This window comes from Pieris brassicae, chromosome 5 (genome assembly GCF_905147105.1).
Source record: "Pieris brassicae chromosome 5, ilPieBrab1.1, whole genome shotgun sequence".
In the NCBI taxonomy this organism is placed as follows: Eukaryota; Metazoa; Arthropoda; class Insecta; order Lepidoptera; family Pieridae; genus Pieris; species Pieris brassicae.
The window spans coordinates 13,609,662-13,621,917 of record NC_059669.1 but is presented as its reverse complement, the minus strand read 5'-3'; the positions used below and the strand labels follow the sequence as shown (position 1 = coordinate 13,621,917).

The window sequence follows — 12,256 nt, the reverse complement described above, 5'->3', positions numbered from 1 at the left end:
CGAGTGGGTTTTCATATTCTAAATTCAATATAAATAATTTAGTGATTTGCATCACGATGAAATCCTATAAAATGTTTTTATATATTTATCCCTCATCATAAAATTCAGTTTTGAAATATTTTACCCTAATTTTATAAGTATTGAAGGTAATTGAAATAACCTCAAACTTTATTATATCTAAAATCGCTTAATGAAAATGTATAGTCTCCTTCATGGGTACTTATTTAATTAAGTGGAAAGTTTTGTAATATTCTTGTAACGAATAAACTCAAAAACCATTTGATCAAATTCCTTTATTATTATAATCCTCTAATAGGCATTAATTCTAAAAAAATCCAGCCGTGTAAACCGGTATAGGGCCAGTTGTAAATTACCTATTTAAAAAAGATTAGTGGCCCCATGCAAAAGGTAAGTTCCATTATTATTCTTTTAAAATAGTTTTTAAAATATTTTGCATACATTGATTTGTTATTATATGCCATGTACCTAGAATAAAAAAAATACTATACTAAAATAAAATAGGCGGATGGTGTTATAAAAAACAAAGCAGCATATAGCTAAATAATTATGTAGATACATGTGTTAACATATTCACAAAAACTGCATATCTAGATTTTACATTATTCTTTATAAAAAAACGCTCACAAGAACTAAGAAGTGAAACTTCTTTTTGACCTTATTTTTCGAAAAGTGATCTACTATATGCAACTTTACAGAAATTGGTTAGATAAAGTTTAACAAAAGGCTTTTATTATTATAGACATGAATACAAATATGAAATAATACAATTATTTCATTTTACCTTATTACTACTAAGATTCTTACAGAATTTCTTTGAATGTAATAGAATTATTACTACCATTGTTATCGTTATTAGGTTATTTTTGTAAGTAATGGCTTCGAATCAACCGTGGTAGGAACAAGAAAAAGATGGCGCGTAACGGAAAAATGAGACGCGTAACTGAAAAATGTGACCGTAATTTTTTTTTCAAATAATTAACGTACAGTCACATAGTGTGTTAGTAACGTCAAATTATTTACAAAGTATTTTTAAAAAACAAAAGAAAAATAAATGCAATGACTAGATTAGCAAAGAATTTGATTGTCCTATGAAAAAGGACTAGCATATTTGCAAGCATTTAATCTTTACAAATCTTGTTAGAACTTAAAACTTACATTTGACAATTCTGCCAAATTGGTTAACCAACTTATTATTTATAATAAATATTCCATATAAACACGGCGTAACTAAGTTTAATCATGCGATGTAATCCCGGTGTAAACTTTTCTTAATTCGCTTGCACGGTTTAGAAAGACGTAAATTATGTATATTATACCTTGAACTGTCAACTTGTACTTGCTTCAAAATGATTAATAAAACTAATACAATAAATATTATTATTACGTAATACTACATAATAAATGTGGGGGTTGTGAGACCAAGCTACAGCTATATCTAAAACACAGCTTAAAATGCTTATAATACATATCTCAGCGGAGTCACAGCTTCAGTTTTAGCATATACACATGTCGCAAAATCCTCTTGAGTCATGAATACTAGTCTATTTGCCGACGGGTCACAATAAAACATACGCCAGTGTAGACCTTAAGAACAACTGTAGTTAAAGAATAATTTCATGTTATGATAGAAAAAAGTAAATCCTATTTTCAGTTACACATATTTACTAAATTAATAAGCTCCATTTTTAAATAACGTTGAAACAGCCTTAGGCCTTTGTTTACGCTTAATTTCGAGCAATTCTTTTCAGTCGCAATTTAATTAATTAAAATCGATGTTAATAAGGTTGAAAATTCCCTGAATGATTAAGAATGTATGCATTCAGTTTGTCGAAGGGTGTATGTCTATACATCCCTAATTTATTCTGTTCAGTTCTCGCGTCGCCCTCGAGTTGTTCGGGCGTGTCGCGTGCTCGACTTTCCAACATTACGGTAATTTAAGGTAAGGTTTATTAGCTGTTTATATGTTAAATATTAAGACTTAAAAATAGCCATACATGACATTCTTAAATACCTTTTCTGAGATTTTCAACTCATTAAAATTGTATGCTTACAGACGCTGCATTTATCATTAATTTTATATTTCTCATTCAAGTTGCTATCCTTTTTAACCGCTTAAAAAGAAGCTTTGCTCCATTTGCATCTACTATTTTTGTACCCAATTGAAGATTGCATTTCTACTTTTTTGTATTTGTATATTGCAGTGAGTATTAATGTATGGAATAAATCAGTCGTTTACTATAAGTCCGGTATAGACCCTTTTCTTTTATTAAAGATTTTTAATAAAATGTTATAAATATATTTTAGTTATTTATAAAAGTTTTAACATATAGGACAGGTAGATTTCCGATTTGCAAGTAGGTGAACAGCCTTCTTCAACCGACATACACTGTTGTGTTGCCAGATCCAATTGAAATTATTTATGCAAAAAATAGATTTTAATCAGAAAAATAGTTTACATTATTATTTTAAATTTATATTACTAACACGTCCTTGTAAATTGATGAAGGGTGTGACGAACAAAAATACAGAAATCTAATTGTGTGTTATCAATCCACCATTATATAGAACTTCAAGTTGTCTAATATTATTTAACTAGCTTGAATAGTCTTTTGTTTAATGACTCATGTTAAATCTGACTCCATGTAAATATCTTCCAAATGATTTTATAGCATTTAAATTATCATTCGTTAACTGTATATTGCCTTTCACGATAAATCAACACAAAGGATTTGTCAATCTTGGTGTTCCCGAGATTAACACACATTTTTTTCTATTATTTTTAATTATTTCTTTTTAAATTATAATAATAATAACTGCTTTACCGAGTATATTTGATTTTTAAAATTTTAAACTAGATAAGCTTGAATCAAATATTTACATAACTCAAAAACAAAGGTCACATTCTTCTTTGTTCCGGAATTCCAAACTGCAGTTTTGCGACAATAGATGGCGTAAATATGGCATTTCAATAGAGTAATCATAATATTGTAAACTAGAAGTTGCAGTCTCTTATCAGTGATGCCAACTTCCTGGTATTCCCTAATTTAGGGAGTATCGAGATATTTTCTTAAAAAACGCATGACTTTATAAAATTTATGTTAAGTCTAGAACCCAACCAACAAACTAAACCAAATATAAACTCAAAGCGTGGCTGTAACTGAAATATCGTAATGATGTAATTCTCTAAGATCAATCACTATAATTAATATTATTACTATTTAATGTATTGCGAAACTTTAGTAGTTTTTCATTATTATTTGATATTTGAAGTTGGTTCTAGAATATTCTGTAGGAGTTGGCATCATTGTCTTTTGTCCAGAATTGCTTGAAATTGAAAAAGCATTCGGAATATTTATTATTTCGCGCTTGTCTATATTTAAAGTTTCATTTATTTTGAAAAGTAAGTTATTTGTTTTATTCACTACCTTTAGCTGAGTTTCATCATGGACCATCCAGGCAGCCTATAAAATACCATCCGTATCATCTCGACGTCCGACGTTCCACAACTGAGTGTCTATGTGAAACCAGCTGCTCATGGAAGTATTTCCGAACCAATACTACTTTCAAGAAAAGAACGTATTAATTCTTAAAAAGCCGGAAACGCACTGCAAGCCGTCTGGCAATGTGTCTCCATGGGCGGCGGCGGTATCACTAAACATGAGATGAGCCTTCAGCCCATTTGCCTCCTGTTACAAAAATCAAGAATGTAAATCGCGTAATTTTACCACAAGTAGCGGTAAAATCGTTTTGACCTGACCTGACTTCAGAATTGAAGTGTGATTATCTTCTGACCTACATCTACTTTTTGGTTTAATGTCAAGAATTGTTGTCGGTCCAGGTTTTTAATCGCTTCTGTTAAAATGTTTATGGAAGTTTAAACTTAAAAATTCGTTCCAGTTAAAAGTTCCACGATTTGCATAACCACGTAACATTCTAACTTAATCAATATAAAAAAAGCAAATTAGAATTAAATGTTGTACTTCAACATGTTGTTTTGTCTGGTAGAGCTAATTCGCGATAAGGACATTTAAAAACAATTATCATTTTAATTATTTTATAAACTGTATGTTTATTAACATATAAATACTAAAGAAACAAACCAAAGCTTAAAACTAAATACATAAAAAAGCTTGTATTTCTCTAGAGTAACTTTTCAAGTATCATGTAAGTTGATGTTTTTACCTTTATGAATGCCTACTCTAAAAATATCTAAAGAAATTTAATATTCACGATAAATCGCAGATTTCAATGTCTAAAACGTATTCGACAAACATTAACTTAAATAAAAAATTTCTCTAAATACTTATCTCAGTCAATAACAGTTAAAATTATAAGTACATACACCAGAAACAATGCTATTTTGCATACAAAATTAGTATTTCAATGAAGTAAGGAAATGCTGGTATTCTGTCATAGGGCCTTTCTAAAAATTTGTAGCATTTTTATAAATAAAAATAATAAATCGCTACAACCTTTTCAGCCTCAGTTTTTTGTATCTGTTTCATGATCATTTATTAATCTAATAGACAAGTATGTGATCAGCCTCCCGTGCCTGACTTGTCGTCGTTTTTAGCTCTAAGACAAACCGGTTTCCTCTCGAAGTTTTCCTTCACCGTTCGAGCGAATGTTAAATGCGCACATAGAAAGTCTATTAGTGCACAGCCGGGGATCGAACCTACGACCTCAGGCATGAGAGCTGCACACTGAAGCCACTAGGCCAACACCGAGCTGTATTTTTATAGTGGTATTAAAAATCATTATAACAAGATTTATAAGTCTAAGACGCGCGTTAATGTATAGGACTTTTGAAGATATGATACTGTATACATGGAGTTGATGACATAATAACGGTATAATGTCCGTATGAAGGACACAGTATGAGATGATCGCTCTAACAATGGAATAATGAGCGACATTGCACTTTATATACTGGGTGTTCTTTGGTAACTTGCCATTGTATTTTAGCGTAATGTTCAATTGATAACTATTATTTTTACAAGCTTAAAGATTTCTGTGACTGTTTTATTTAAAATTTTATGACATCAGGCTGTTTAGTCAGTCAAAAGTTAGCGGTTTTAGTGGGCGTTATGTATGTAAAGTGGGAGCACAAAATACACGAATAATTATCGTACAATATTTGATTTAGATTTAAGATTACAAATCGCTTTAAACTTAAATTATAAGGAGCTGCGGGATCAGGGTACCGATCTCACTTTTAATCACAATCTACTCGATCTATCCTCTCATCACCACAATGATCCACTGAATACTAAACTCAAGTATCCTGCATTCCGTGTTAGTACTGTCAAATGTCAAGCGGTTGACCCACTTGAAGCATTTTCTCACCTCTGATTGGTCGTGACAATACAATACTCGTTACGTCGATTTCAAACTATGAAACAATTAAATAATAATAAAACAAATTAAATTATGATTCCTTTAAGTAGTAGAAGTATCGGTGATAAAACAAAGAAATAGTTAAAATCATCGGCCATTTGACTCGATCATAACAATATGATAACATTTCCTGATATACACCCATATATATGTTACAAGTCCGGCTGTTAAACGACAATGTAGTACACCCAACAACGAGTATACTTAAAGCCTCCAGTCCCGTCTAATCCGAAACAAATATAGATTCATAAACACCCCCGCTATAACAGCGCCGTACGTAACTCTGACGTTGAGTAAATAAGCTAAATTCCTATAAATCTCCGCAATGTATGTAATATATAGCTCCTCGCGATGTTTCGTAACTCTATATATTTGATTTGTGACAATTTCGTTTGATACTCTTGAGTCATAAGAGTTTGATTATGTATTCGTTTTGGTGCCTAGTACAGATTATTTTATTATCAATATGTTATTGCGCAGTAGCATATATTAGCACTGTAGGTCGTAGATCCCCGGCACCAATGATCTTTCAGTGTATGCGCATTTATCACTCGCTCGGATGGTGACGAAAACCATCGAGACCGGTATGCCTTAGACCCAAACAGTCGGCGTGTGTCAGGTGCAGAAGGTTGATCACCTAGTTATTTATATATATATATATATATATATATATATATATATATGATGAATTTAACAAAAGCCTTTTTTATCATATACATGAACACAAATAATACAATTATTTCATTTTACCTTATTACTACTAAGATTATTATAGAATTTATTTAATTGTAATAGTATTATTACTATCATTGTTATTGTTATTATATATTTTTTATTGTTTTTCACCTTATTAATTTGCGTGTTATTCTGTATAATGTTTAAAGAACTTTTTTTTTTACAAAAAATGAAATAATTACATGAAAAACTTAATAAACTAACGAGATACACGTCACCATCAGCCGTCCTAATTTTAGTTTACTAGATTCATTTTGAAATGTATCTTTAATGCTAACCATTGAATTTGTTAAACGGTAATTTACTAAATAATTGCACAGCCTCATACTTAATAGACTTCTTCAAATAATTTGTACGCGGCTTCGGCAAGATAAGCAAACTCGCTCAACGAGTATTGCGTGTAGTGGTGTGTTTGATTTTTTTCATGATTGAATGATAAGCTACTATGGATTATTTTTTTTTTAAATAAAAATACAGCTGTTATAAACATATAGTTGTTTAATCGTCATAATTTTGGTTTCTTGGTAGATTTTATAAGTCTTTTTAATTATAGTGTTTGTATGTTAGATCTAATGTAAGTACATACTCCTATTTTTTAATAATTTAATTATTTATTTAAAGCGTGCTGCAGATAACCTTCGTCTTGTAAAACAAAACACTCGGCGATTAATTTGCGAAGATCTTCTTGCCAGTTATTATATATTAGGATTATTTTATTCATGTTCATTAATGAAAATTAGAATAGGGATATGAATAAATATACTTCTGTATAATGTATTCATTAAAATCTTCCGAGAAACAAGTGCACTCACATGAGTGTGCTTCGAATGCAATGGATAAACTTGAAAGAAAAATCGGATACATTTATAGTACCTCACCATGCTTTGTCTCATTTGACTTTGAGTCGGTCATGTGTCGAGAGAATATCCGGTAATGATGGAACATGGAACATGGAACGGAACTGACATTATTAACAACTAATACTAATATTTATTGTGTGTAGTACGAATAAAGCTGTGTTGACCTACTGGCTGCAACGTGTGACTTCCATCCACGGAATTGTATGTTTGATCTCTGGCCGTGCACCATTGGGCTTTCTATGTGATTGAGACCGGCATGCCTTAAATCCAAATGTCTTCGAATTGTGTCCGACGGCTTATCTCTAACATAGTCCGTCCTATAAAGTTGCCCACTGTGTCTATTATCATATCTTCACTAATCCAAAACGATTACAGTTTCCACTGACCCCAATTAAATACGACAACTAAATTACTGTTTTTTTATTAGTTTTAAGCGATTGTTTCGCTTAAAAAGAATAGAAATACTATTCGTGTCACCTCGACGTCCATCGTTCCACAACTGAGCGTTTCATAAGGAATTTTTTGCCGCGTACCACCACTATCTGGAACCAGCTGCCTACTGAAGTATATGCGTACCAATTCGACATAGGACCCTTAAAAATTCATAAAGGACCGGTAACGCACTTGCGAGCCTTCTGGTAATGGTAATCTATCAGAGTCTTCACCCGTTTGCCCCCTGTTACAATAAAAAAACATAGCATTATCTAGCATAATAAGTAATTATGTACGTATCGGCGTGAATGTTTTTTGTAAACAAAAACTCATATGTAAGTCTCCCCTGACAATGCGCCATTTTTCTCGTTCCAGCCATAATGGTTGTTAACGGATGCTTTAAAAGCTTCTGGCCCGTGTGATAACGTAAAATGTACGTGAATTTTAATTTTGCCTACCTGCCCATACGTTGTATACAAATGTAGTATATATCAAGCTTTTATGTTTGAATACAAAAGTTTCGAGGTCTTTAAACTAAAAATATCATTTCATTTATGATTTTTGTAATACACTTTTTATATAGCACGGAACTATACACTTTTAGGTAAAGAATGTTACATTTTCCTGACACTTTTGAGCAATATTAGCTTAGCTAAGCGTGCACTTAACCCTGAGAAAATGCGTATAATTGGCGGCTATAAACCAATGGCTAATAATAAGCCACTTTAGTAATGAGATCAACACGTCAAATAACAAATAATTTTCGACATTTATACTCGTTTTTCTACGTTATATTATGAGATTATTGTTAAACCAAATTGTTATCTCTTGTATATGTAGTTTTCGTTTGAATTCCTGGAAGAGCATTGTGTTCTCTGAAGGAATATTACGATAATAGGAGCGCTCGCCGATGCCGGCTTAGGTTACTATGGATTCGTAAATGCATCGTAGTTTCTGATGTTGATTATTAAATATACCTACAATTTATTTAATAATGTTTTAATAAATAAAAAAACATGTGTGTGTATACACGCGTTAGAATGTATACTTTTTTTGCGTAACAAGATAAAAAAAAATTATTTCGCTTTATGCTACGTTTGTAGAAAAAAACGACACTAACAATAGAAAAAATGTATTTAATACATTGAAAGTTTTATTATAACGCATTATCTAGTGAAATAAAGTTTATTTAAATATCACTAAAAATACTTCTACATAATTAAAGAAATTGACATTTAGTATTTTAAAATGTCAACTATGCTAACTTCAGGGTGACGGTGTGCGCGCGCATTGTTAACATTTACTCTCATAGTTTTTCCATAACACGCCAAAAGAACATCTTCTTCAACTTCAATATAAAATCAATTTTTTATGTGCGTGATCGAAGTATTCGTTGCTTTTAATAAAAATAATAAAGTGAAGCTCGCCGTTTTTGCTCCTTGCGAACTACCGAGCAGAACTTGCAGAATAATAAATAAAACATCAGACTAATACGATGTAATGATTCAAACAATTGTATAATGCTTCAAGATAAACTGTACTGAGTTTAGTTTTCATATTGTACATACAAAGTAAAAAAGTATTTCCTAATGTTAGCGCGGAGCGTACCATTCTTTAATATAATTTCCACGTAGAAAGTCGGCAACACACATGGGAGCTGTGCTTTTGCCTCCTGTCCCATAAAAACAACCCGAATCCAGGGTGGCAAACAATTTGAAATCTAACCTAAATAATTATTATGTTAAAATAATTTTTTGACATCGGATACGTCTCTGAAAATCTTTCACAGGTCTCTTTACTAGGCATTTTCTTTTGCCAACTAGTGACCTATCTGCCCAGTCTTCTGCGAAAGTTGCTCTTTATCAAAGCGCAAACAGAATACAGAAAGGAAGGTAGGTAAAGCATTGTTTTGGTTTTTGATACTATTTGATCACATTCATTTATATCGCATCAATAAAAACGCATCCTTAACAAACCTGAATATGATATTACAAATTTTATTAGACCCTGGGCACCAGCCATTGAAATGTTGAGTTAATTGAAAAACGTATCTCGTAATTTACAAGATAAATCTTTAAAAAGAGTGTTTCGAATTTAATAAATTAAAATAAACCTCACTCGACTTCCGGATAGTGGCATCTGGTTTAATTACAAACGGAAGTTTAAATAGAATCTTTTGAGAAGTTTTGGCTTAAAGAATTCAACTCAATTAAGTACATTTCTCTAGGATTTTATGTCGCTTCAATTTACATATTAGATCATATTTAGATCATGTTTTTATTTAATTTAAATTAAACATAATATGTCAGACATACATCAATCGTATTGCACTTGAAACATTTTGTAAATAATGTTATTATTGTGCAATTTTTAACGTCCAAATGTATTTAAAAATTGTAGTAAATCGTTTGGACCACCATGAATCTAGGCAGTAAGACTGATTAAATATTATAAATGCTAATTGCATTCATCGGAACATAAAGAAATTAAAAGTCGGGAATACAAAGTGAAGTACTTTTGTTAATAATGTATTAACTGAATAATTATGGCTTATGTGTGCGCACACACATTTTTAACGTTTACGTCTTAATTGTGCAAGACGATCATTATACTCCAGGACCTTTGTTGGTAACAAAAATAAACATTTAAACAGCATTCCTATCTGCTACATTATACAACAGCGTCGTGAAATTCGACCATTGTCTGTTACAAGGTATAGAAATAAAACACGTTCATAGCGCACTTTAAACGTCACGTTTTTGGCATCCCTAATTTTAACGATGCTGCAATTGAGCGAGGAATGCACCAGTTCTGAGGTCTATCTACCAGGCGGCAACTTAAATCTTTAACTAGCTGTGCACTTGAACTCCATGGCCGAAGAGGCCCAAGAGAGAGAGCCAAACAAAAACTAAATATTATTCGTTAAAAATGGAATGTTTCTTATTTAATTAGTACTTTAGTGTTAGAGGTACATAAATGAAATCCGAAAAATAGATTTACGAAATTACGATGTAGACATAATTACACCTCTACATACACCTCCATCTAAAAAATGTGTGCGTGTACTAGTACTACTTAGTGTGTAGTACTAGTACACGCACACATTTACTTATTTTTCGAATTAAATTAGATAAAGTTTAACAAAAGTTATATCATCATAGACATGAATACAAATAACACAATCATTTCATTTTACCTAATTATTATTAACTACTAAGATTATTATAGAATTTCATTAATTGAAATATAATTATTACTAGCATTGTTATCGTTGTTAGGTATGTATTTTTGTTATTAATGGCTTCGAATCTCTTTGAATCAACCGTGGTAGGGACAAGAAAAAGATGGCGGGTAACGGAAAAATGTGACGCGCAACAGATTTTTTTTTACTTTTTTTACTAAATAAATGAGTATATTAAATAAATGAGATTCGTCGTCATCAATTATGTTAAAAACAGCTAATACTATACACAAGTATTTATTAAAATATATAACCTGTAAAGTAAAGAAAAAATATCGAAGACCCAAGCATTTCACGTATTTCTTAGAGAAAACAATACATCTTCGTATTTGTAGCAATTGTGCTCCAACAAAGAGTATAAAATCCCTTTCTTTAATTCACGAAGCGGAAGGAAGTGAAAATCATTAGTCAATGTTTCTATTAGAACGGAAAATAGTTGATTCGTAATGCATTCTTCACGAGGAGAATGTTTTAGATTCAGCACAGCGCTCTCTCTAAGAAAAAAATTAATGGAAGATTCGGATTTTTATTATAAGGGAATGTGAAAAATTCATAATCCTTCCCTTTCCTTACCTAGCATATTATATAGGTACAAAAAAACTTACTTATTCGAACCTTATATATATTAACCATAGTAATGCTAAGAATATACTAAGAATAAGGAGATCAAATTATCTAACTTATAAACTCGTGATTTTAAGAGTTTAACTAAAGATAATGTTGAACAAAAGTTTAATAGGCATTTCTAAAATTTTCTGTACATATAATTTAAAAAACAGATATAAGTCGTACTTAATCATATTTCTTACAAATTATATTTTGGGAATACGACAATTTCTTTGTTTGAGACATCTGCCTGTGAAAATTTTGCTCAAAGTATTTACGTTCGTTAACTGTGTACTGGAAACTAAGTAATAATGACAAATCACATGAATTCGATAAAATATTTCTATTTAAAATTATTTTTTACACAAAAATTGCATGTCTAGATGTAAATCTTATATATATTTAATAAAAATTTACAAGAACACATATATAAAATCCTCGTGTCGCGATGTTCGTTCCCATACTCCTCCGAAAGGGCTCGAAACCTAAGTCTCTGCGTAGCGTAGCAAAATGTTCCATGTTGGTATGTTCTAGTAGGTAGGCTAAGTAAAATCACATTAAGGAGAAACGAAGTTCTCAGGAGAAGCTATTATGTAATCAATTATCTAAACAATGTATTCTTTAATTACAACAAATATAAATACTATGCTTAGTATAAAGAATAATTAAATAAGAGATTCAAAACCATTTGGCGGTTCTCCAGTTTGACCATAGACTCACTTAATATCTTCTATTGTCTTTGCTTTGACATTTCTGTAATTATTATTGCCACAGAGTATCATAAACATTAGCGTCTTGTGATGTTGCCAAGTCTTATTCAAGATTGAATTCATATTACTTATTGGCTCTTTAAATAAGATAGTACTATACGCATGAAGGTAAATAAAGACGAAACATCGAAACAGTTTAATTTTGTCAATAATTGTTGAATTGTGTCTGTGAGTGGGTTTTATCTTTTTTATTA

The 12,256-nt window shown here is 31.1% G+C and overlaps 1 protein-coding gene across 2 annotated transcripts in view; it reads left to right on the top strand.

Annotated features, from left to right (window-relative positions):
• Nucleotides 1–1,902: 1,902 nt before the first annotated feature.
• Nucleotides 1,903–12,256, top strand: part of LOC123710230 (uncharacterized protein CG3556) — a 59,232-nt gene continuing 48,878 nt past the window's right edge. For both annotated transcript variants that reach the window (XM_045662001.1, XM_045662000.1), the window contains exon 1: nt 1,903–1,960. The gene's annotated coding sequence lies outside the window, so the exon portion shown is untranslated. The remainder of the gene's footprint in view (nt 1,961–12,256) is intronic.